This window comes from Paramisgurnus dabryanus, chromosome 20 (assembly GCF_030506205.2).
Source record: "Paramisgurnus dabryanus chromosome 20, PD_genome_1.1, whole genome shotgun sequence".
NCBI classification, from domain to species: Eukaryota; Metazoa; Chordata; class Actinopteri; order Cypriniformes; family Cobitidae; genus Paramisgurnus; species Paramisgurnus dabryanus.
Genome location: NC_133356.1, coordinates 26,580,445 through 26,606,565, shown reverse-complemented (window position 1 = coordinate 26,606,565; position 26,121 = coordinate 26,580,445). Strand labels below are relative to the sequence as shown.

The 26,121-nt window shown below is 39.4% G+C and overlaps 2 long non-coding RNA genes across 3 annotated transcripts; one reads left to right on the top strand and one right to left on the bottom strand.

Moving 5' to 3' along the window:
* Positions 1-1,006: 1,006 nt before the first annotated feature.
* LOC135787392 (uncharacterized) lies at positions 1,007-25,279 on the bottom strand. Of its 2 annotated transcripts, XR_010547061.2 has the most exons (6): positions 25,140-25,279; positions 24,943-25,035; positions 19,662-19,831; positions 19,323-19,562; positions 19,036-19,100; positions 1,007-1,549 (listed from the first exon to the last, which is right to left on the bottom strand). It is a non-coding gene; the product is annotated as an uncharacterized lncRNA (long non-coding RNA). The 2 variants fall into 2 exon arrangements; XR_010547062.2 differs by lacking the exons at positions 1,007-1,549; positions 19,036-19,100 and adding an exon at positions 3,403-3,474.
* Positions 20,868-26,121, top strand: LOC135787391 (uncharacterized). The gene is made up of 3 exons (XR_010547060.2): positions 20,868-21,147; positions 24,970-25,086; positions 25,260-26,121. It is a non-coding gene; the product is annotated as an uncharacterized lncRNA (long non-coding RNA).

Below are 26,121 nucleotides of genomic sequence, written 5' to 3'. Positions count from 1 at the left end.
ATCCTATTTGTGTGTGTTTTGAAGTAAAATGTGATCTTTTTGAATGTGTCTCCAGTTTTTTTTTTTTTTAGGATGTGACATTTATGTAACTTTATGCAAAATATGTAGTTGTGTTCAGCTGTGCCAATATTTCTTCCTCTTTATAGTGTTTTCTTTAATGGACTCTCAGATACATGCAGAAATGCAAAACAAAACAAAAACCAAACCGAATTAAAAAAACCAAACTGGATTGACATGCAGTGTGTACCAAGACTTTCTCATCCAGACAGCAGACGACTCGGGGCCGGATCTGCACCGTATCCGCACCGTATGCGCTGACTTCGGCCCGGATCCAGTGCAAATCTGAGTTGTCTGCTGTCTTGTCAGGGTAGAAGATGGCTTGTTGTGGGAGGTAAACAACACCTGTACTACCCGTCAGATTTACTCATCTAATCATCAGACCCGGACAAAATCTACTTTTGTGTTTTCTGCACTGATTGTGGAAGAAAGTAGGTCTGTGGGTTTAAAGAGCACCTATTTAACTTCTAAGAAAACCACATTATTTTGTGTATTTGGTATAATGTGTTTGCGTGGTTTATGGTTGAAAAACACATTTTTGTAGCTCCAGATTTCACTCTCTTCCTGAAACGCACAGATTCGAAAAGCTCTGTGTCCCTGATTGGCTAGCTAATCTGTATGTTGTGATTGGCCTGCATACCTCAGACGTCAGCCAGAAATGTGACGCTCCTTACCATGTTTGAAAGATTCGGTTGCCAACAGGAGTTAACTTATATGCTGTAAGTCCGAAGCGGGAGGAATTATGATAATGTCGGTCTTGTCTACATCACCAATCCCTGGAAGTAAACTGTTGCCTATAATCAGAGAGTTTGTTGTAGTCCAAGAAAAGAGATTTACGTTGGAGATGATAACTTGCATTATCGTTTACTTTGGACTAGTTTGTACTTTTGCATATCGTTAACATGTACTAATACACACTTACACACCAAAGGAAATGTAAAAACGTGAATCGGACAATAGGTGCTCTTTAAACATGGTGAACCGTGAATGTGTTTCGCTGTGGGCACTACGTTATCATCAGTAGATGAAAGCATGATCAGATTAGCTGAACTATTTAATGAAAATTAAACTTTGTGAAAGACAGGCATTCTATCTCAGAGGAAATCTGCAGAGCTTTTAGGAAAATTAAAGTCCTGCCAAAAATCTCATAAACTGTAAATAACTACACAGGAGTATTTCTTCTTGAAGATCAGATTTGCGATGGGAAACACACATGTAAGTGTGTGTGTGTGCTGTTGAGTTCATTGCAGGCCATGGCATGTTTTTGTTACCATAAGAATTAAGTGTACCAGGAGGGGGCTGGATGGTGACCCGGGGGAGAGGAGTGCTGCGTGGGATGGATGCAGGTCACAGCCTGTCAGAGAGTCGGAGGGTGAACGCGAGGGAATGAGAGAGATGGATGGATTGTGGATTGGGTGACTGGTGCCTCCAGACGGATCTTGGGTTACGGTGTCTGCAGCTGTGGGTCTGGTCCTCGAGGTCGAACAACACCCTGCACGCACACACACACACACACACACACACAAACTTATATACAGTACATACATGCACAGTTACATAAACTTTTTACATACTTGTACACCCACACATGTGCCAAACTGTCATCACAGCCTGTCTGACATACTCAGCTGGAATTGTTTTATTTTTATATTCTGTATTAATTACTGTATATACTTAAGACAATCTCAAATTACACTTTTTTCTTATGAAATCTGAGGTACTTCATATTGCAACATGATGTTTATTGAGACAGAACGTAAGGTGTGAATTGATGAAACGTATGTGTTGAATACTTCAACTACGTCAACTAACTGTCATTAGAGTATTAGTAGATTGTAGGGGTTGGGGTTGGGGAAGAGGTTTGGGTAAGTTGACATGCACATGCAAAGATACTTATAGACAGTTGAATGTCTGTTGAGATATCATCACAATAAAGTGTTAGTAGATATTAAGCAGACAGTTTACTAATTCTCTAAAGATTGGTATATGATAAGTAGTTGCAAAGTTACTTATAATAAGTAAAATGTCTAAAGTGGACTATCGAAATAAAGTGTTACCAAAAATACACCCATTTTCCCATTCTCATGTCATTATTAGAATGGAGTTCTAGTTGTAAGTTTGGGTCCTGATCTTTCTGCGCTGTCAATCATTACAAACATTTTTAACTGCCTTTAGCAAAAATTCTTCCATCGCAGCTCCTCTAATTTACCTCATTTCATTCAATTGTGTAATCTGAGGATGGTGTGTGGGGAGGTTGGGGTGTCTTGCGTGCCAAGTCTTAGGATCAAGCCCCTCCTTTAAGCACATTTGCTAACTTATAAGCAAAATTTACGATTATTTCTATATCTAAATTGAACTTATACAGTTGGGTGGTTTAAATCAAAGTGCGTTTAGGGAAGTCGTGCCACTAGGCGGCCATTTTGGGCAGCTATTTTAGTCGTGCAAGACTAAAGTCCTATCTACTTAAATGGAGAAAGACAGACCTCTATAATCGTGTGCTAAATCACAATTAATTGGGTCCACAGTGCTTCTATCAACCTAAAAATTTGAAAAAGATCAACCCAGTAACTTAGTTTTGGTTAACCATTCTCTGCAAGCATGCGAAAAAATAGGTCACTGAAATTTGGCTCCCCTTGTGATGTCAGAAGGAGATAATACCGCCCCTTAATTAGTCATTTAGTACAGAGATCAGCTCATTTGCATTTTAAAGGACACACCCAAAAATGACACACATTTGCTCACACCTACAAAGTGTCAATTTTAACATGCTATAATAAATTATCTATATGATATTTTGAGCTAGAACCAAACATTTATTTCACATCTTAAAAAAGTCATGTGAAATGTCCCCTTTAAGCTTAAATTGCATAGCTACTGAGCATGCTCCTTTCTCAACTCTGTATAGAGACCCTTCCCCAAAGTATCATCAGCCTTTATTGATCGAATACTGGTTCTTTTAAAGGTGCGAATTGCAACCAACCTTAATTTCGAAACGCAATGAGAAACTATGGTAGCCACCACAGGACAAACATGCCGGCGTCTGAGACAGCGTAGGGACGAAACTCACTCTGTAGAGCAGTTTGTCCATTTAGGCTTACTGTAGAAACATGACAGCGACTTCCATGTAAGGAGATCTGTGGTGTATGTAATTATGTAAGGTCTTTATACACCACTGATAATATAGTTATGTATATGATATTGCATTTCTGTCCGGAGATTCTTCTTAAAGTCACACATTGCACCTTTAAATGAAAGGTGGGACTTGTGTCACCACAACAGACATATTAAGCGTTATAGTACAATCAATTTTGGTGAAACAACCAGATATTTAATCAATTTCACATTACCATTGTGGCCGCCATGACACCTCGCAACATCACTTGTGCTGTCTACTATGTTGTTTGTTGTACCGCCACTCTGTTGAAAAATATTCATTAAATTATCTCCTATTGAAAATGAAATTCATGTTGTGAACAACACAAGAGTGAGTAAATGATGCCACAATATTTAACCTTTTTATTTGACATCATTTCAGTCAATGTTAAATTGTTCACTCCACTCAGAGGTTCAAATATATACGTGTTTTGAATAAGACAAACATATTTAAAGGGGACAGAGAATGAAAAAACATTTTTACCTTGTCTTTGTTGAATAATGGTAGTCTACCCGCATTCACAAACATACAAGAAGTGCTAGACATGCTAAACATCTCAGTCTCATAGAAATTCCTCTTTTAGAAATGTCAGCCAGAAAACGGCCCAATCTGAAAAACTGATGCTTATGACATCACAGGCATCTCCCTGCCCCTCCACTTTAAAATAATTGGCTACATTTTTTGAGTGGCAGCAAAGTCAGCCAATCAGTAATGAGATTGCAAGTTAAGCCAGTAGGGGGAGCCAAATAGGTGCAAAACCACTTTTTTAAAATACCCCGCCCTAATTGAACTATCTGAGAGAGGTTTTTAGGAAGCTTCTAAGGCATTACAGACCCAAACAAAAACATTTTTGTCTACATGTCACATCACAGAACAAGGATAAATACTCCGTTCAATCATTCTATGTCACCTTTAACATATTTATGCATACCATGATAGCTTTAACATACCTGAGATAAGACGACTCTGGGCCGGATCCGCACAGGGATCCAGTGCGGATCTGGCCCGAAGTCATCTGCTGTCTGGGATACCTTAGCATACTATTGCAAATGGTGTTATGCTTGTTTACTGTTATGCTTAAGGGGTCTTTATAAAACTATTTCGATCTTGGCCTGGGGGTCAGTAGTTTAAGACTTCTGTTGTTATGTTTATCTGTATGCAGCAGCACATACATTCCTATCAGATTAACTGTGTTCTTGAACCCTTATGAGAGTCACGCTTATTACAGTGTGGGTAAGCAGTGTGCGATAGCATCTGTATATGGCGGGTAAAGTTGAATCAGAGTTGCTGCCTTAAAGCCGTGAGCCCGACACTCCCATCTCCCCCTTCCTATGTTTCTAACACGCTTCAGGCACTAATGGGATCAACAGACCACTAGCGTTAAACAGAGACCCTATCTAGCAAAGGCACTGTGATTCTGGTTAAGCACAACAGCATTTCCCTCTCTGTGGGACAGGTGCATTTTTATGCCAGCATCCCCCCCTCACCCGACCCCAGTAAAACCACCGCTGATGTCTGAGCTCCACCTACTCAAAGTGTCTGGGGTTTTACAGATCACATGCTGGGCTGAGGGAGAAAAATGAACGCAGTATCATTATATCAACTAGGTCATAAGGTAATAGTAGGTTACAAACGTTGTATGGTAAAGATGAATAAATAATGGAATAATTACCATACCTTATGAGTCAAAGTCATGATCTATGATGCAATAGTAAACTTAAGGGTGACGGGCATTATTTTTGTGAAGTTAAAATAGTTTCTCCCATCTCAGTTTAAAAAGCAGAGACAACTATAAGTTGGATTTGACCAAAAACACTGTGATGCTATCAAAACATTGCTACAGAGTTTAATTCCATCCGGAGGAATCTATAGGATGCTTTATATTCAGTAAACTAAACTAAGATGAGATGACATGCATCAATCTATTAAAGTACAGCATGTGTTCGCCCTCATATATCATCAATTAACTCAATACCTTGACCTAAATTGTTGAAATACCTTGAATATGCAATTGTGTAGTACAAATTAGCAATGCAATAACCCTGCATAATTTGTTGTAACACTAACCCTGTTGCCTCTTTGCACTTCAATGCAAGCATGCACACGCAGACACTGCCTGTGTGTACTTGTACAAACACACATGCGCTTGCACTAAACCTACGCAAGCATATTCAATCATTCAGTACACAATCTTTCCATGCATGTCTGTAATAATTTCGGACACGGCCGATGCTGGAAGGTTCATGGGTGTACTTCAGAAGACCTGCGGCAGGAAACGCACAAACGCTAAACTCTGTATCTCTAGCCGCTGCAAAAAGCTTGCACATCCACTGAATGTGTTATTGTGTGTGCAACGGTTTATCTGCATTCTCATCTGTACACATCAGTGAAGTTGGTGTGCACCTGATATCATTTACGCACATTGAGGTTTCTCGGCTCGACGACACACGTGGCAATACAGCAACCACACCGGCTTCCTCTTGTAAAAACACACTTGTATACCAGCGCATATATTTACAAGCATACACATATTTGCGCGTTGCACTGTGCATATACTTAGTACGTGTGAATAGAAAGCGGTAGTATAACATCATACGAGATGTTTTGCAATATGCACAATGACAATGTACAGCATTCTCTGACACTAGGTCACCTGCTTTCAGTTCCTCTCAAATTCACACTGTATACGACTAAAGGTAAAGTTTATCAGATTATACAATGACACTGCTATTGTTCCAATATCAGAAAGAGCCTAAATGCTATTTATTCTGTATTTAATCTTAAAACTTTACAACTTTCTTTGTGTCTGTCTACTCAATGAAATCAGTGTTACGCAGCTTTCTGCATTTCCTCACTTGTCAAAAGGTCTTTAAAATTAGCAAAACCTGTCGAATACATAGTCAAAAAGGTCTCTGTGTGTGTATTTCAAGGCTTGTCTCACTCTCTGCTCTGTTTACACAATGTGATGTCCTGGACGGCGTGTTTGACAGGTAAGTGCACAGCCTTGCTTTGTGCTATCTGCTAGGCTGTATTTCAGGGTCAGAGGTTAACCTCACACATGTAAGTGGGGCAACACAGCCCAGACACCACGTTGCTTTCTGCCAGCACACACATGCACACACACACACACACACTGCCAGAAGTAACCTATTGTTTGTGGTTTGTGAAAAAACTCAAAAGGAAGCGTTTGATGTAAACAGAAATCTAACTTTCAACCTGGAGTAAACAGAGCCTGAGTTATTCAGATTAGTGTGAAAAGAAATGTGAAAGCAATGTGAACCACCCTACTGCCTACAAATGTAAAAATATTAATATAACACATCTGGAACACTACATGGTCAGCAGCAACTAAACCTGGCACATAGCAACTGCCTCACATTTGGTCCTAAAATACACAAATATTTGATCAATTAAACTGCTGTTTAAAATGCAAAACTTGAATATGAAGTGAAAATCAAGTGAGTTTATGGTTAAAATATCTGCACTATTAGAAAAAAATTGTCAAAATATGTACCACAGCTGTCACTGGGGCAGTGCCCTTTAAATGGGTCCTAATGTGTACCATTAGCTACAGATAAGTGTAAATTTGGTACCTTTGAGGTACTGATATGAACTTTTTAGGTGCAAAGCTTTACTTTTTGAAACGTTAGTGCTCTAGTGACAGCGGGGGTACAAATTTTGACAATTTTATCTGCCAGTGGGATAATAAAAATTAACTTGTATTAAGCTAAATGAATTAGAGTGAAACTTGAATTAAGTTTATTTTATAACCCCACTGTCATAAACAGTATTTTTTTGTACAATATCATGTAAACATTAGGGCAGTGCCGATTAATCGTGCAAATGCGCGTTTTCTCAATGAATGAATTTGAATGAATTACAGTGAAATGCTGCCACATCCAAAAGCCAGAGGGCGCTCTCGTGTAGAAATGTTATTTGTGCCACAGAAGAAGTAGCATTACAAATGCTATTCCAGGAAATGTGTAAAGGGATTTTTATATCGCTGTTCTTGAGATTGTTTCAGGTATTTTCATGATAATAAAAATATTTTGAATGATTGTGTTTGATGAATGTTGCTTTTTTAACTCTTTCATCGCCAGCGTTTTTAAAAAAAAGTTGCCCGCCAGCGCCAGCGTTTTTCATGATTTTCACCAAAGTTTAATGCCTTCCAGAAAATGTTCTTCTTTAAATATATAAACATACAATATACCAAATGAAAGAACAGACCCTCTGCTTTCAAACAAACAAACAAAAACGTTTCATCCTACCTTCAGTGGTTCTTTTGTAATCAGCTTTTGAATATGGGTAGGTTTCTGCAAAAACACCACATTTTGAGCAAAAGCTGAGATAATTCCATTTTTGTGACGGACTTTTCATAGAGATCCCATTCAGAGCGATCTTTAAAACAGACACGGACATGCAGCCACTTGCCATAGGGCAATACTTCCGGGTTTAAAAAGTTGCGAAAGGGCGCCTCCTGGTGGATAATAGCGGTATTGCGGAAAGACTGAAAATCTCGTCAATGGCGGTGAAAGAGTTAAATCCACATTATAAACGACTCAAACTCGTAGTGATTTTAGATTGATAAGGACTTCCTACTGATCACCCCTGCTGAAAAAAACAGCATCAAACCAGCATGGGAATTATGCTGGTCTATGCTGGTTTTATGCTGGTTTAGCTGGCACAAACCTGCACCAAAACACAACATATGCTGTTTTTTTCAGCAGGGACAGAGCCGTTGTACACGCACAAGCTGTGCATGGAACACAGAATCGGAGCCTTGCGATTCAGAATCGATTTTAGGCAGGTGTTTTTAATGGGGAACGCGATAAATCATCACACCCCTAGTAAACATGCCTATGTTAAACGTAGCTCACCTATAAAACTCTTAAATTGTGTGGCTTGTTGGGAAAGGATTGAATTTAGTAGATTTTTGCACAAGCAAGCCCCAATCTTTTCTTTTAATAATGTGAAGATGGTTATTAGTTAAACATTTGTCACTTCATTCTCCGAACCAGCTTATCAGTTTACCACGTACCCGAAATATCATTGATGGAAAGAACACTTCTGTGAATGTGCAGAAGATGCCCGGTTGTGTCATAAAGGCAATCGAGATTTCTCACATTCTTTAAGAAACTGCTAAGGGAACCATCCTTGTCAAGACGACATGCCGAAACCTCTTCAAAGTTCAACTCTGCACAGCATATGATGTGAACCACAAGCTACAGATCTTCTGACAAACACAGACTGAACAACCCACAGGTCTGATGGTGGGGTGAGAGGGTGAGAGTTAGATAACATCAGAACACCTTGTCCTATTTGCTTTCTTTGTAATCATCACACATAGGTGTAATGAACCGCTCGGGTGACAGTAAAGGTGTCAATCGGCTTTGTTGCAGAGCTGAACTTCTTACTTTGAGGTTGTTTGTGTGTGTGGGTATATTAAACTATGGCAGTTGCCGTTGTGAAGAGTTGGTGTCTCTATGCAGCAAGAAATCTCTCAGACAAGGCTTCCAGGTGCCAAAAAGATCAATTCTAAAAACAAACCTGAGATGCCCACAAAAACATCTAGCCTATCAATATCTGACCCCTATCTTTATACACTTCAACCCATGCATTCATTGTCATATTACTTACACTTCTTCTTGCAGGTTTTCATCGGCCCCTGCCACCATTAATTATTAACTTCACATTCCCTACTTTGACTGTGGCACAAGCACGACTGACTAATTTTAAAATAATGCAAAACAGTAGTAAAGTATAAAAAGTGCTTACATGCAGGTTAGACAAAAAAAGAGTTTGGAGTAGTATCGTTTGGATGTATGATGAATTAGTTGACCGAAAGCATAGATTTGTGTACGCAGAAATAACAGCATGCCTTTTTAAAATCACGCATTTTGAAAGATGTTGTCAAAAGTTTGTGCTTTCTAGACTCCAAAAATGCTCTTGTCCCGTTTCAAACAGCCAAAACTTATTATTATTATCCCATTTTAGGGATTAAAAGGTTTAGTTCAAATCCAAACAAACTTAAAGTGTAAACTATAGTAATAGGGATGTTTGTCATAGCAAACATCAGCAATTACATGCAAATTATTGCTGATTGATTTTTGAATTGCTGTTGAAGTTCTTTTGCAAAGCTTTGGTTCTTATCTCCCCCATTTATCTTACAATCTTCTGCCTATAACACAATTACTTTCCCTCGCACCCAAACACCTTTGTTCCTTGTCCTCCCCACAATTCCCCGCCAAGGACCCACAGAGTCCTCTATTGTCCTGTTCAGCAGGCATATCGATTTTTACGGCACCTCCACACAATGCTTCCCAGCCTAAGCAGCCTTTTATAAACTCAACAATCTCCCTTTACGAGCCCTAAATGAATGAGATAGGTAGGCTCGCTCAAGAATGGCTCTTTAAAGAGAACAGTGACATGACAAAAGATCCGGCTCTAAGCTTCCTCCTGTCTTAAAGTGAAGGATCGTCAGTTTTGTAATGTGCTTGGCTTTGATGCAGCAGTGAGCAGAGGATATGGGCCTATAATGTATGGGTCAGGGTGGGTGAAAGGTGTACGTGTGTTAGGATAAGGATTTAGGGTGAAGACCATGGAAAAGCTGCTTGATGGCCTTCGGAAGTAGAGATAAAGAGAGGCACAGCTGGGCAGATGGGTGTGTTGGGTCCCCCTGAAACCCAGCTTTGTATGGATCCAACCATGACATGCACAGACACCTTACACCTGCTTTTTAAGACATATGGTTTATAATACATCCCCACAGATGCCAACATACATGCACATCCATACATTCTGAAAAAAAAAACGCTAGAGAGGTTCAAGTTGTTTTTCAGCTGTTTATATGATGGTACTTTTGATATATATGTTATGAATGTGAAGAATAGCATGGTACACATCCAAAATGTGTCCAAACTTCAGTGTATCTGTATTCTGTAAAATCCTCTTTCACCCCACTTATTATTAATGATATTTATTGTTTATGCTGCCAACACCTTTAAAGTTGGATCATTTCAGCATCTCATAAATAAAGACATTCTTTGATTTTCATGCAGATCTCTCCACTTTGATATATTACAATTCCTATTCTGAGAAATGTCAAACTTTTTTTCTAATCAGGTTTAAAGAGCAACCACACCAAAGCAAGTTTACAGTCGCCTTCTGTGGGCCAATCCTCTTAACCATCACCTTTCATTTCTCAGAAAAGGAAAACATGTGTCAGGAAATGTTTAATCTACACACACGTTCTGTATCATTCTGAATATCAAACATTTGTGGTTATGGCGAGGATGATACTGTCACGCTGGCTCACTTCAGTCAAGAGCTGTGCAGGTTTGGAGGAAAGGGAAAGGGAAGTTGGTGAAGAAATATCAAAATGTTCTCACTTTGTCATTCTTCTTTCATCTTACTGTCTGTCTCTGTCTCTTCCAAAAGACGTTTTGCAAAGTGAGAAATCTTCCTGAGTTTACATCATTGTTAATTCTGGGACAACATTCCAATCAACAACAAGATTGTCAAAACATTTCCTGTTCAACTTATCAACTAGTAATACTGTGTCATGCATGCCAGGCCAGTAGTTGGCGATGTCGCACGATGTCTGAACATGTAATGCACATGATGTCATAGTTTTCACAAAATGCGTTTTTGTCATGCAGACAGTGTTGTTTACAAAAATGTGCACTTTGAAACATGTTTTCAAAAGATTGCGTTTTCAGGCCCCTAAAAGTCCAAGTGTTGTGTAAATTAACCAAGCGTGCCACCCTAAAAAGTGAAACTAAAACGTCTCGATCACACCCCAGTGACTGGTCCTACTATATATAAACCCACCTCCCCCATGCTATACAATAGGACTTGTTTAGTGTAACTAAACAATTTAATTACACTTCAATTATCTTTTTTCCGAAGCTGGTTTCTGTCATTTACTGTCGTTTTTATCACGCTGATGTAAATTAAAGTGTTTGTTTTTAAAATAAGTTTGTTTTTAGCTAGTTATTTAATGCTATAAATTGACAGCTGTGATATGCGCATTCTGCGAGAGCGAGGCCTTGATTTCGCGGTTTTACTTTCTGCTCACTACTGCGCAGGACTGGTCCCAAAATCGCTACTGCGCAGACTCAAGACACTGGTCGCTTCACTTTTCACCAATGGAAGAGAGCGAACAGGCATTGTCCATCTTTTTTTACAGTCTATGAAATACACAACCAAAATGAACAAAAGTTTTACACATTTTATTGAAAATGTGGTACTGTAACCATGGGAAGGTCCTTCACCATTGTTATTCATTTTCATTTTCTATGATTTTGGAAATAAGTTACGGTTAGGGTCTTTCTACAAAAATGTTGTCCAAGGGTAATCCAAGATTATATTGACCTACAGTAGGAGGTCAGCATCTTTCATTTGACAAAATTAGGTCAAGGTCGGTATTTTATTTGAGGGTAATTCTATTGTGCCCTTACGGTTCATTACTGTAAAACCTTTTTCACACATCACTTTGGTCCCAGTCAATTTGTAAACATGTCCCGTAAATGTTCTGGGATCGCTCCCGTAAAATGGACCTAGTAACACTGGTGTAACATTCACGGAAAGCATTCTGTGTGAACAAGACGCAGAAACAATGCCGTAAGGGTCGTGCCCTAGTAAGGACGCGCATGTCATTGCAACCAGAAGTAATGGTTCAGCTCTTTGACACAAGGATTTAAACAAACCTTTACAACAAGATCATTCACCAGCATGTAGAAAAGGCATCACGCGCTCTTTATAATCTTGTTATAAACTAAAATGCATGTGCGTGGTTTCTAGAGAGAGAAATCACAGATAATTAGCAAACTTTAAACGCTATGGAAAGATACGTCAGGTTTCTTCACAGGATCTTTACGGTATGTGTGTGAATGCACGTATAGATTCCACAAAATCATTGCCTGTGTCAATGAACCAAATACCACGGTCCCGGACAGGTCCCTGGCGCATTTTCCGTTTATTTTCTGTAATCTCTGTGTGAAAAGGGCTTAATATGTGTGGTAAAAGTGTATTAACCATGGGGTTTTTTTGGTGTATTGATTACTATTAGCAAAACAGCAGGCTTAATAGATGTCCGTACATGTTAAAGTAACATAAACAGTTATTTACACGATAAACAATATAGTCTGAAAGGCTGAATAGGCTAAATTAACACGACAAGCCAAATCAAGTTCAAAAAGGTCTCGAAGTCATTCCACATCACTGAATCCATTGAACTACATATATTCAGGAGCATCATAGAGCGGATTCTCGCGGCTGTAGACAGTAATGGTTTCTCTTGGTTCATATGAAATAATTTTGACGTATAAGTCGCACCTGACTAGAAGTTCAAGGACCCGCCAAACTATGAAAAAAGTGCGACTTATAGTCCAAAAAATACGGTAAGTCATTTAAAGGATGATTTCCTTAAAATATGTAACAGTAAGTGTGTTTCCAACTTTATTGATTTATTGATTTGCAACTTTAGCGTTATTTTCTAAATGTTGACAAAAAACGATTGCAAAATTATGGCGTTTAGATCAACCAAACTAAACGTAATGTTGTTGTCTTAAGTAATTCCAAAAACCATGGCGACGGGCTGGTCCTTCTATGGTGCTACGCAAACCAACATGCGGATGGCATCAAAATACAGCGAGAGCGACTCAAAACCTCAAAAGCTTTGTCCTCCAACCAAACATACAAACATACTGTGCCATATTTAAAGAATGATCATGTGACTTTTACGCTCTTCAAGTGACCATTGCAGTATTGCAACTGCAACCTTTTATTTGAATTGCCTGAAATTCAAACCATACTGAAGCATACAAATGTGGATAAACAATTTATACAAATTAGACACCTCGTAAAAAAGTTAGATTGTGTTTAGTTTTACGGCGGGACTTATTTGTGGACTATTGGCAGACAAGAAAATTCTTTAGGAAACCTGTTTAAAAACAATATTTTTTTGTACGTTTCTTTGGTGGTATATACAGTACGTCTCCTTTAGGTAATATGTGTTTTCTTAAACATTCTTCTCTGCATTCGTGTATAGTATGTTTTTAGCTCCTAACTCTTTTATAGGCACAGGGACAATCTAGACAAAACCTTTAAAGCGAAAGCTCTTTCCAAAAGACTGTCACCCTAAACCTGACCCTCCACACACCCGCATACATGCACCCACATATTTCAACCTACACACGTCCAGAGAGAAAGAGAAAAACAAGGAGCACAAAAACATCTCCCTCCTTTTTTACATGGCCAGTCATTTACATTAGAAGGACAGGAAAATAGAGAAAGACAAGGAGGAGGGGATGGGGCCTGAGTCCTCTACTGGGGGGCAGTAAACACTGTAGGCTATTGCCATGGTAGCCACTGCAGTATTAGCAGGCATCTGCCCGGCCTCCTAAAACCAATGCCCTCTCCTATTCTTTCTGTCTGTCTCTCTGCCCACACTGCCCAGCATGGCAGATGTGTACATAAGAGCACCCTGGTCTTGCATGAGTGATTGCCTGGGTTTAAGGGGGCCAGTGTGTGTACGTGTGGCAGGGGCCTGTGGTGCCCTTGAAACAACACCATGTAACCAAGGGCTGTGATTTGACTCCTTAGCTGTTTCCAAAGCAGTTCCAACCACGCTAAGGCAAAGAAAGGAAAACAGGTGGTTCAAAATAACTTTTCACATATCTGTTTATTGTATGTATGTGTGTTTTTATATAATAGGTTTACATTAGCATCTTTCGTATCATTATACTGTACATGTACTTGTTTAAATTGAAATATTATAAAATGTGTTCATGGTGTAATGCACTTTTGGAATATATAAAAATATATCAGCAAAGATCTAAAAATAGATTCAGAAGTTAAGTTTTTTTTTTCTTAAAATTGAAATATTTAAAAAGGTACATTCCCTATTGTAATACCTGATACTGGGTTTATTTTCAGTTCAAGACGGTTTGAAATAATGTGTGAAATGATCCGAGTCATTTCTGTAGTTGTTTGAAAAAATTCCCCTTCATACTTTATCCCTAAATCTGCCAGTAAGTGTGGATTTTATAACAGGAAAATTCTTATTTTTGCGAGTGTACTGCACTGATATCATGTTAAATTGCAACTCTTTGAGTTCTTTGAGATATCATCTTTGAGATACTCTGAGATAACCACAATTAATTTTTATGTAGCCAAAATTAATGTGTCTAGATTCGTTAATCCTGTGTTGTTATATCTTTAAAACTTTAGCTAACTCTCGTTTTTACAACATATCAACAACAGTCCAGTGAGAGATGTAGAAGCTTTAGTCAATTTAAAGTAAACAAGATCTCATAATTAATAATAAATTGGCTACATTGTGAGCAAAACATTAATCAGTGAAAGTGCATCCTATTCTTCCAATCCCGGCACCAGAACATTTGAACATGGGGGGGGGGGGGGGCTATGACTCCTGCACGGGGTGGGGGCACAGTGTCAGTTCCAATGGGTGTAAAGCAATCACATATCTCTCAACTTAAAGTCCTGCACTTCTCACCTTTGATGTTTGCTCTACTCTGTGCCTTGGCCGTAAAATATTCTGAATGAACTTGAAAAGACAGTAAAACGAAGACTAAAAGATGGGGCGGAGCCAAAGTCTGCCGCTGGATGGAAAGAATTGATACCATCGCAGGGCAGGCTAAGCCCCCCCCAAGCCGCCCCCTGACGCCAGGCCTGTATTCTTCACAAATGATATAACCTTCTTAATTATTCAATTTATCTGCGATCACCACCTGACGTCAAAGCGGGCCCAATAGCGGCTAGCATCTGTTGCTAACCGAAACGGATTTGTTTCGTTGTGTTGTCAGGTTGGGTGGCATCTCTCTCTCGGATTCAGCCTTGCAGCTGCCCACATTAACTCCTCTTCTGTGCTTATGTGTCCTATTGGAAAAGGTCAGTAAATCAAGGCAAACGTACGTGTATCCGTGTGCTGATTTGTGGAGGTTGTGTGTGTCAGGGGCCCTAAGGATGGCTGTAATCCCAGTTTTATTCAACAGCCATGCAAAAGAGCCTTTATTGGAATGCTGTTCGTTAGCGCGCAACCATTGAGTTTTGTTCCCTCTTGTGGAACGAAAGAGATCAGAGAGAGAGAGAGAGAGATAATTGAAAGATGGACAGAAGGCTAGTACGAAAAACGAGGGAAAAACAGCCTTTCAGAGATCCCCACAACAAAGGACGGTCGAGGGAGGGAAAATGAGGGAGAGAGAGTGAGCAAAATTGTGAAAAGGCCAGGGAGAGGGAGCAACGTCTGCCAGGCGCTGTGGAATTCATGCAGGATTTGTCCTTGTTTATGGAACAGTTAGCTGTCAATGGCAAGATGGAGTAGAGGCTGACTGTAGTGTGGCAGATTGCAGATGCCTCTATTGGAGTCCAGAGAAAGAAGCTCTCCTTCGCGGCCCCTCTGTTTCAGGCCGGCCCTCCCTTTACTGTAATGAACTGGCTTCTGGTATTGTGAACCTCTCAATGTGCCCAGCAAGTGGCCGAACAAGTAGAACCCCTGTTCCCTCTCAGGGTCCTCCTTGAGAGAAAAGCCTGAGGAGCTCTTACCAGGGTGCTTTCCCTTTGAGCCTGTCCCGCGCTTTTTTCAGAAAGACAAGAGAAGCAACACATCAAAATTCCACTGCGCTTCTATTGGTGAAAATGAATGTCTTTATCGGTGAAAAGACAGTTGCATTTCAGAGCTAACCACGGGGGTAACATTTTCGGAGGCTGGCAGGGTGCTGATTTGGTAACGCTGGAGCATCTGAGTTTATTCAGAGGACGTAGAGCTTATGAATGGTTTGGTATTGAGCATACAGGGTTATGGGCGGTCAAGATCGGAGCTCCAGGTAGAGCTCATAGAGATAAGTGCTAATCTGGGCTGTTTAAAAGGCCTGTCATTCATCAGATCTCCTATGAGCTGCCCACAGAGCCAAGACCTGCGCCCTGCCGTCTGCCCGTCAAAGTCGTTTTGTTGTCAAATTAAAAATGAATTCTTTGTTTTGCGGTGCACGCATGTAAAATGAAGGGAGAGGGAGGATTTCAAATGCTCTCCAGCCGAGGTCAAGCTAGTATCTTAAAATCTTTTCTCACACTCTTGGAGTAGTGTTCTGCAGCCATAAACTCTTCCTAACTAGCCTTACCAGTAAGATTTTCTTAGACAACCAGCAATATCAGAAAAAAACATGCTAGCCACCATTGGACCATCTCTGGAACGCCATCCTGTTACCTTAACTCAATCCTGAAGGTTTACATCCCTCACAATATGTATGATGGAGAATGCCTGAATGCTTACAACAAAGCATCAAATCACGCTCAAACATTCGGTTTTTCACTGGTGTCACTGAATCTTGCAAAAACAATTACCTTTCTACTGCCATTAGTAAAAAGTTGCTTTGATATAGCTCAGTGATTGTGATTGTGCTAGCAGCACAAAAGGTCATGGGTTTGAACCCAGGATAGACACGTATAGCTAAAAATGTATACCTGGTAATGCACTGTAAGGGCGCACTCACATTATCCAAACCAAACCGCGCTCGGGCGCGTTTGACCCCCAAAGCCTGGTTTGTTTGACTAGTGTGATCGCTTCGTTCCGCGCCCGGGCGCGGATTGTTTAATCGCGCCGCGGCCGGGTTGCAGAGGTGGGCCGGAGCGCGGTTCACTTGGGCTCAGGCGCGGAAGGCTGTGGTGTGAGCGCAATCGTGCCTGAGCGCGATTCAAAAGGTGAAGACGTCAGTTGCGCGACCACTCACGTTCATCTGCCTCCGTAAAAACCTTTTGATGCGCGCAGCGGGGTTACATGAATGTCCGAGCTGCGCACGTGACAGATCAACTAAGCAATATGATGACATGTGAGAGGGCTGTCTGTAATCGCGCACCAAACGACTCCGAATAAAAAACACAGACTTATCATTACGGTGGGTTCCAGTGTTAAGAGAGCGCTTTACTTCCTGCTTTTTCAAAACAATCGCATCTTAATGACGAAAGCGCGCCCGGACTCGGATCGATAAGAAGTACAGTGTGAGTGCGTGCACCTGGGGGAGTAGGGAGGGGTGGCAATCGCGCCCAGGCATGGTTTGGTTTGGTTGGGATAATGTGAGTGCGCCCTAAGTCACTTTGCGCTTTGGATAAAAGTCTCTGCTGAATGAATAAATGTAAATAAAAACCTGCAAAATTTCAGTTCAACGGAAATACCAGCACCAAAGATCAATAGGATGTTTGTCTAAACCTGTCAACCACAAGGCAAAAACAAACAGGCACCGACATCAAAAACTACCTCAATACTTCACATCACTTCTTTTATTGATAAACATTATGAAGTAGTTTAGAGTGGATTATAGCTTTGGGCTGAGTCTTATGCAAGTTTTTATCTACATACACCGCGGTTCTCCTTACATGGAAGCAGAGTTGTATAGTACAAGTATTTTTACTTTCTACATAAAAGTACATTTTCAAGCATTCGTATTTTCTTTAGAAAACATACATTCCAAATCATATTATCATAATTTTTACAACACTACATTTCATAATTTCAAGTTTTTGGTTTATATTTAATATTTAAGTACATTAAACATCTAGTATTTTTTTTTTACTTAAGTAAAAAGAACTTTTGTACCTTTACTCAAGAAAGTAAAAGTACGCATTTTTTATGTAATTAGGCATTAAATAAATTTTAATATGCAATATAAAAGGAATACACAGCATGATTCTATGCTTTAGAATGTAGTGAAAATTTTTTTAGTAAAGTAAATTTTTTCCCAAGACAAGCACTCTGATAAAGCACAGATGCTTGGAAAATATAACTAAAATACTTAAGTAGTATACACCTCTGCATGGAAGTCGCCGTCATGTATCTACACTAGCCTAAATAGACTATTTGTTTTAACTATTTCCCTGCCATTGACAAGTTTTCTTGTCAATTAAGAGAAAACATTTCCCTGCCAGTGATGCTTTCCTGATGAGTTTTTACGGTAATCTGTAATTCTGTTATCATCCATTAGATGGCCTCTTCCCCAATTTATAAAAACTGAAGCAAAAATTTATTTAATTAATTTTAAACTCCGTGTATGTTTTAATTATCGTTCTGAATCTGATCACTAACAAAAGTTCTTTACAAAAATATTTGAGCTTTTTTGCTCAGAATTTGGTATTTTTGAGAAACCTACCCATATTAAAGAGGTTATAAAAAGAGAACAAATCAAGATAGGATTAAACTTTTTTTTCTCCGTTTGTTGGTTTGTTTGAAAGCAGAGGGTCTGTTCTTTCATTTGATATATTTGTATAACATATATTTATAGAATAAATCCTTCAAGGCATTTTGTGAAATCACAAAAAATGCTGATGGGCAATTTAAAAAAAGGCTTGCGGGGATTGTCCTCCATAGGACAAACACGTCATCGTCTGAGACAACATAGTGACAAAACGCACTCTTTGGCCCAATCCCATTTCTCTGTCTTACCCCTTACCCCTACCCCTTAGTTTTGCACGTTCACGAGAGCGAAAGGGCTATCCCAATTGGGCCTTACTCTTACGTGAACGTAGGGGTAAGGGGTAAGACAGAGAAATGGGATTGGGCCAAAGAGTGCGTTTTGTCACTATGTTGTCTCAGACGATGACGTGTTTGTCCTATGGAGGATACCGTAGCTTTTCTATGCATTTCAAAAGGAAGGGGTAAGCTGTGGGCTGAGCCGTTGGTTGCAATTTACTAACTGCTAGATGCCGCTAAAAACCTAAACAGAGGACCTTTAATTCAGTCTATAGGCATGCGCGAGTATAACCAAAACAACAATGGTGGTATCGAGGGTCACTTGTAGTAATAAACCTACCTCATCATCTGTCCAAATGAAATTGCAGGATGCTTTTGCCATCTTGACTGGTTGTATTTGTTGCTCTGAAGAAGAATGCATATGTGTGAAGGGATGTCATGCTACTTAACAAAGTTACATCGCCAACTACAGGCCTGACACACAGGAAATAGCATTTTTAATCCTCTTTGCAGATCCATGATCTTGTTGACCGCATTGTTGTGTCAACATTTTTTAAATGCAATGATTAAAAGTTTCAGTGTTTTACTACGTTGTTGTTATGTAAACATAGCATGAGAAACAATTACCTGTGCAGAGTCACTATGACTGGGAACCGAATAGAAGGGAAACAGGGAAGACTGCTTTCAAAAAAAGACGATGACCTCCTCTCTTCTCTGATTTAAGGGGTCTGCATGTAGAAGTCAGTCTGAACAGGAACCTGCTCTTCCTGCTGTCCACTGGCCTTCACGACCCTCTCCAGTTCAGTAAGAGAGAAGGTCAGAGGCTTGTTTTGGAGAACCTTTGCCTCTGTGGTTCCTCCTATTGTTCTTTAAGACCAGCACAGGAAAGAGAAGACACAAACATAAAAGTGGACAACCTCTCTCAGGACACCTCAAGATGTGCTTGGAGATAGTGTAAAAACTCACATTTAAAGTCACAAAGGAACACCAGAGCAAAGGTGATGGTTGGAAAGGAAATGAAAGAGAGAGCTGGATAACAATGAAGGGTCAGTGAGTCAGTGTGTATTTTGTAATGATGTTTTGAGGTTTCGATGCGGTCTGAGGTGAGTTACACAAGACTTTTGACTCATTCTTTCCTAATAAAAAAACACAGACACAAAAACAAAACATTGTGAGCCATTAAACAGCAACGCGGACAAGCTGAACACATCAGAATTTATTTTATATATTTCAAATATATCACAAAAGAGTTACGTGTTCACACATACAGTAAGCAGGCTGTAATGGTGAGCCTCACCCATCCCTGACATTGTCACACTAAGCTTTTTCCTGCCATTGTGTACATAAACACACCGAGATGGAAGTGAAGGATGTAGAGATCAGAGCAGCTGAGCTTCACTCTCAGCTGAGATTTGTAACTCGGCTGAGTGCCACTCAGGGAACCAAATATGGGCCAAGCCACATGCTCACAGTTTGGGGAGTGTGTCTGCATGTAAGCGTGCACAAGCACACACAGCCATCCTGCCGCGTCCGTTAGACCTGTAAACGTGATTGATGTTATTGCTTTGGAGTGCTCAACTTTCACCAGTGTGTCGCTGTGGATACGCTGATGGCCACATGGTGCCTGGTATACAATGAAAGGAGGGGGTTTGGGGTACTGAAATGGCGCGATGTGTGCACCCATCTCCATGGTCAAGGGCACTGCCATTGGGGGTCGAAATTAAATTGGAATTGAAACGTTTAGTCCATTACAAAATTATAATTATCCCCCATCCCGTGTATTTGTTTATATTTAAATAAATAGGGTTCGAGCATTCAGCGAAATTATTACCTTGATATCTTTAATATTGACTGAGTAAGGTCCTATCAAAGAATGAAATCAATAATTGAAATCTAACTTTGTTGATCCTAATCTCATAATTAGATTTTGCAGACAGGGTCACATTTAATTAATCCTATACTAGTTTAAGATAAAGGTGAGGTTAATAAGTTGTCATCCTGAGGTGAAACATTGCTGTAAATGGATTAGAATGAATCAAAGTTCCAATAATCTTGAGAACAGTCTAAAAAACTGATAAAACTATATACTTTTTCATTACTCTGTAACTTTTATTCTCTTTTGACATCTCCTTATCGCTCAGTGAAGCTCTCTTGTGAAATGGGCTGGTAATCAATCACCCCAAACTGTCTGTGGACCTCAAACATGACACTGGCTTTTTTAAAGCAGACTCCAGATCAGTTTCTCCTTTCCTGGTGAGTTTGAAGGAAGTGTGGTTTGGCTTTGGTCAGACTGCAGGTCATATCTGCCGCTGCGTACATGCCTGTTTGCACAAGCTGCTTGTTCTCCGGCTTCTCTCTCTTACGTAACCCTCTAAAGGAGGCCAAGCATCCATCAAAGGCAGAAATGGGAGAAGATAAAGAAAGGAGAGATGTGGGAAGGTACTTGTCACAGGTAATTACCCGTTTTGTTCAATTTGATAGGAATGTTTTGGCAGCTTAAAGCTGGTTTAGTGAAGGGCTAAGTGGCAGACGTAGACTAAGAGCCCTTTCTTATTTACTTACTCTTAGTGCATTAGGGTGAAAGAACTCGGACACTCAGAGTGAGGACTAAAAACCTTTCTTTTTCCCTACAGTATAATATATAAGAAATCTAAACACTAAGACAAAACACTACGGCAAAATCGTTACAGCAAAAAAATGCAACAAAAACTACAACAAAAACACTACAGCAAAACAATACAGAAAAATCACTACAGCAAAACAATACAGCAAAATCACAACAGAAATCACTGCAACAAAAAAACTACGGCAAAACACTATAGCAAGCAAAACACTACAGCTAAAAACTAAAGCACAATTAACCACAGCAAATCACTACAGCAAAAACACTACAGCAAAATCACTACAGCAAAAAACACTACAGCAAAATCACCACAGCAAAACCCTACAGCAAAATCACTACAGCAAAATCACCACAGCAAAACCCTACAGCAAAACAGTACAGGAAAAATCACCACAGCTAAACACTACAGCAAAATCACTACAGCTAAACAGTACAGCTAAACATTACAGGAAAACACTACAGCTAAAAACACTACAGTAAAATCACTACAGTAAAACACTACAGCAAAACACTACAGCAAAACACTACAGCTAAAGACTACAACTAAACACTACAGTAAAATTACTACAGCAAAACACTAGAACTAAACACTACGGCAAAACACTACAGCAAACCACAACAGCTAAACACTACAGCAAAATAACTACAACTAAACACTAAAACAAAACACTACAGCAAAACACTACAGCTAAACACTACAACTAAACACTACAATAAAATCACTACAACAAAACACTACAACTAAACACTACAGCAAAACACTACAACTAAACACTACAGTAAAATCACTACAGCAAAACACTACGGCTAAACACTACAGCAAAATAAATACAGCAAAAGACTACTAGCCTGGTTAGCCAGACCAACATCAAGATGTAAGGTCTGGCAACTCTTCACACAAACGGCTCAATGCAAGGGGCGGGATATAAGGTTGTCCCTCAAAATGCCTCTGCACGCAATAGGATAGCGCTATGACGGATCAGAGCAACGAAGAAGGTGACGTAGTTACCGTAACCAGTCGGCAAAACTCCAAACACATCTTTCTTGCTTAAAAAGGACTTCAGTAGGGTTTATTTGCTCTTCTCTTAAAGAAAAACATAAGTCTAAGTCCTCCAGAGTCGCGGCCAAAGCCGCTTCAAAAGATAGCTGTTCGCCAGCAGCAGCAGCCATTCTCTGTTTTCAAGTAGGAACCGTTGCAGCTCTGTCATCATCATGTTAAGCCCGCCCCACAGACGCTACACACGATGTGATTGGCCTGACCAAATTTTGGTTTTTGGACCGGTTAAGTGTATTGTGAGTGCCTAGACTAAACCCTGGCAGCAAATATATTTTGCGGCCGCTAGGGTGCGTCTAGATTTCTAGGCTAAAAGACTACAGCTAAACACTACAACTAAACACTACAATAAAATCACTACAGCAAAACACTACAACTTAACACTAGAACTAAACACTATAGCAAAACACTACAGCTAAACACTACAGTAAAATCACTACAGCAAAACACTACAGCTAAATACTACAACTAAACAGTACAGCTAAACACTACAACTAAACACTACAATAAAATCACTACAACAAAACACTACAACTAAACACTACAGCAAACACTACAGCTAAACACTACAGCAAAACACTACAACTAAACACTACAGTAAAATCACTACACCAAAACACTACAGCTAAACACTACAGCAAAATAAATACAGCAAAAGACTACAGCTAAACACTACAACTAAACACTACAATAAAATCACTACAGCAAAACACTACAACTTAACACTAGAACTAAACACTACAGCAAAACACTACAGCTAAACACTACAGTAAAATCACTACAGCAAAACACTACAGCTAAATACTACAACTAAACACTACAGCAAAACACTACAACTAAACACTACAGTAAAATCACTACAGCAAAACACTACAGCTAAACACTACAGCAAAATAAATACAGCAAAAGACTACAGCTAAACACTACAACTAAACACTACAATAAAATCACTACAGCAAAACACTACAACTTAACACTAGAACTAAACACTACAGCAAAACACTACAGCTAAACACTACAGTAAAATCACTACAGCAAAACACTACAGCTAAATACTACAACTAAACACTACAGCAAAACACTACAACTAAACACTACAGTAAAATCACTACAGCAAAACACTACAGCTAAACACTACAGCAAAATAAATACAGCAAAAGACTACAGCTAAACACTACAACTAAACACTACAATAAAATCACTACAGCAAAACACTACAACTTAACACTAGAACTAAACAGTACAGCAAAACACTACAGCTAAACACTACAGTAAAATCACTACAGCAAAACACTACAGCTAAATACTACAACTAAACAGTACAGCTAAACACTACAGCTAAACACTACAGTAAAATCACTCAGTAAAACACTACAGCTAAACACTACAGCTAAAGACTACAACTAAACACTACAGTAAAATCACTTCAGCAAAACACTAGAACTAAACACTACAGCAAAACACTACAGCAAACTACAACAGTTTAACACTACAGCAAAATAACTACAGCAAAACACTACAACTAAACACTACAATAAAATCACTACAGCAAAACACTACAACTAAACACTAGAACTAAACACTACACCCAAACACTACAGCAAAACAGTACTGCTAAACACTACAACTAAACACTACAGTAAAATCACTAGAGCAAAACACTACAACTAAACACTAAAGCAAACATTACAGCTAAACACTACAGCAAAACACTACAACTAAACACTACAATAAAATCACTACAGCAAAACACTAGAACTAAACACTAGAACTAAACACTACAGCAAACACTACAGCTAAACACTACAGCAAAACACTACAGCTAAACACTACAACTAAACACAGCAGTTAAACATTACAGCAAAACACTACAACAAAATCACTACAGAAAAATAACTTCAAATCAAAATGGCAAATCATGAACCAAAACCCTACAATAGAATACAAGACATTTTATAAAAACCGGTTGAACAAAAAAATAATTTGTTTGAAAATCACAGGGTTTTCATATTCTAGGGTGTCATTTTGAAATATATGTTAATATATAAAACTTAAAATTAAATATATCTTCAAATTCAAAAACATATCTAACTAGGCTTTAGTTTCTACAAAACGATTTAGTATATATTTTTGGCCAGAGATTTTTTTCCATATTGGAACACTCAATTTTAGCAGTTGATTTATGGATCACAGTGATTTTAATATTAATATTAGGTCAATCCCATGACTGAAGGTGTCAAGAAGTGTGTGTACACATTAATAATCAAAAGTGTTTACACACATACACATTCATACACCTGCAGTGTTTAAAGGTGTGCAGCATAGCTGTCATTGCATGTCAGAATCATTAGTCAAAAGTAACAAAAGAAGCCTGTGTGTTATGTAAGGTGTGATTACCGGACGATTAGATCAAACCCAGGAGAAAGGAGAGAGAATGAGAGTGTGTCAGGGAATGAGCAAGAGAGAGAGAGAGAGAGAGAGAGAGAGAGAGAGAGATAGTCTGGCCGGCTCATGCTGGCATGAGGCAGCATTAGGTGGTTAATGATTACTGATGAAACATGATAGCTTACCGCTGCACCTGCTTATGTCATCAACAGCAGAGCAGAAGCATGCTTTATATACGACTCCTAAAAGTCCGCCATTGTCCCCATTGGCATGGAACACTGGGCAGGAACAATGAACGGTGTGTTTACTGTCAAGATGAATCTTTATGGGTGAGACAGAAATAATGCACAGTATTTCAGAGACAGCAATGTCTTGGAATTACCTTCTTATCAATCAAAGTCACCATGTTAGTCCAAAGAGCACTTCTGAAGGTATCTGGTCCGTGACCGGACGAAACGAGAGCTCTCGACAGCATGACTAATGACTAATGTGTTTGTTTCAGTCAAGACCATCCCATTACTCAGAGAGAGAGAGAATTAATCAGGACAGAACTGAGATCGAAAAGCTTGCAGGAATCTGAAGGTTGCTCTTCACATGAATGCACTGGCATCCACGTTGAATGGCTCGGAGCATTCGGAGGCTCAGAACTTCAGCCAGAGTAAACAAACCTTGAATCAACAGAAACTCCCTTATGTCTCCCCATCGCTAAGGAGAAACTGATTTACTTCACATAATGAAGAAGCCCAGAGTGTAGGTCTGAGGCCCGATCTAACATTTGTACACTGCAGACACTCAATGTGAAGGGATTACTTTAAGCACTGTACTTGAAATGTTGAGTGTCCAAAGGTAAATTACATTTTCAAGGGAAAGATGTGGTGTGCTTTCTATAAATGACACATTTGTTTGACAGTAAATCTCTCATGGTCAGTTTTTGCAGTCTCTAATGTGATTTTTTTTCTTTGGCTAGACTGGCTATAAACTTTTCTTGCAAACCTCAGGATGTTGTTGTAGTTTTTTACTTTCCTGCTAAAAGAATAGCATAGCTGGCCACCAACATTCTGCGGCTTGGCTACCACCTTTCCACCAAAATGGCGTAGGGTGAATTATACAAACTCTCGCCCCCGAAGTGGCTTGAATTGGCTTGAGAGATGAACAATGCCCTAACTGGATTTCTAGAAATTCTTAGAAATTCCTTCCCACAAATAAAAACACCATATTTTGGTCACTGTTTCAGAAATTACATGATTTTGTTTCTGAGCCTAACTTCTTACCACTGACCTACAACTGAAATTAGAGGAAAGTGATTTGCTGCAATAGTTTTGTTCAATCATGTCTCTAGATGGGAATAAATTATTGTAAGTTTT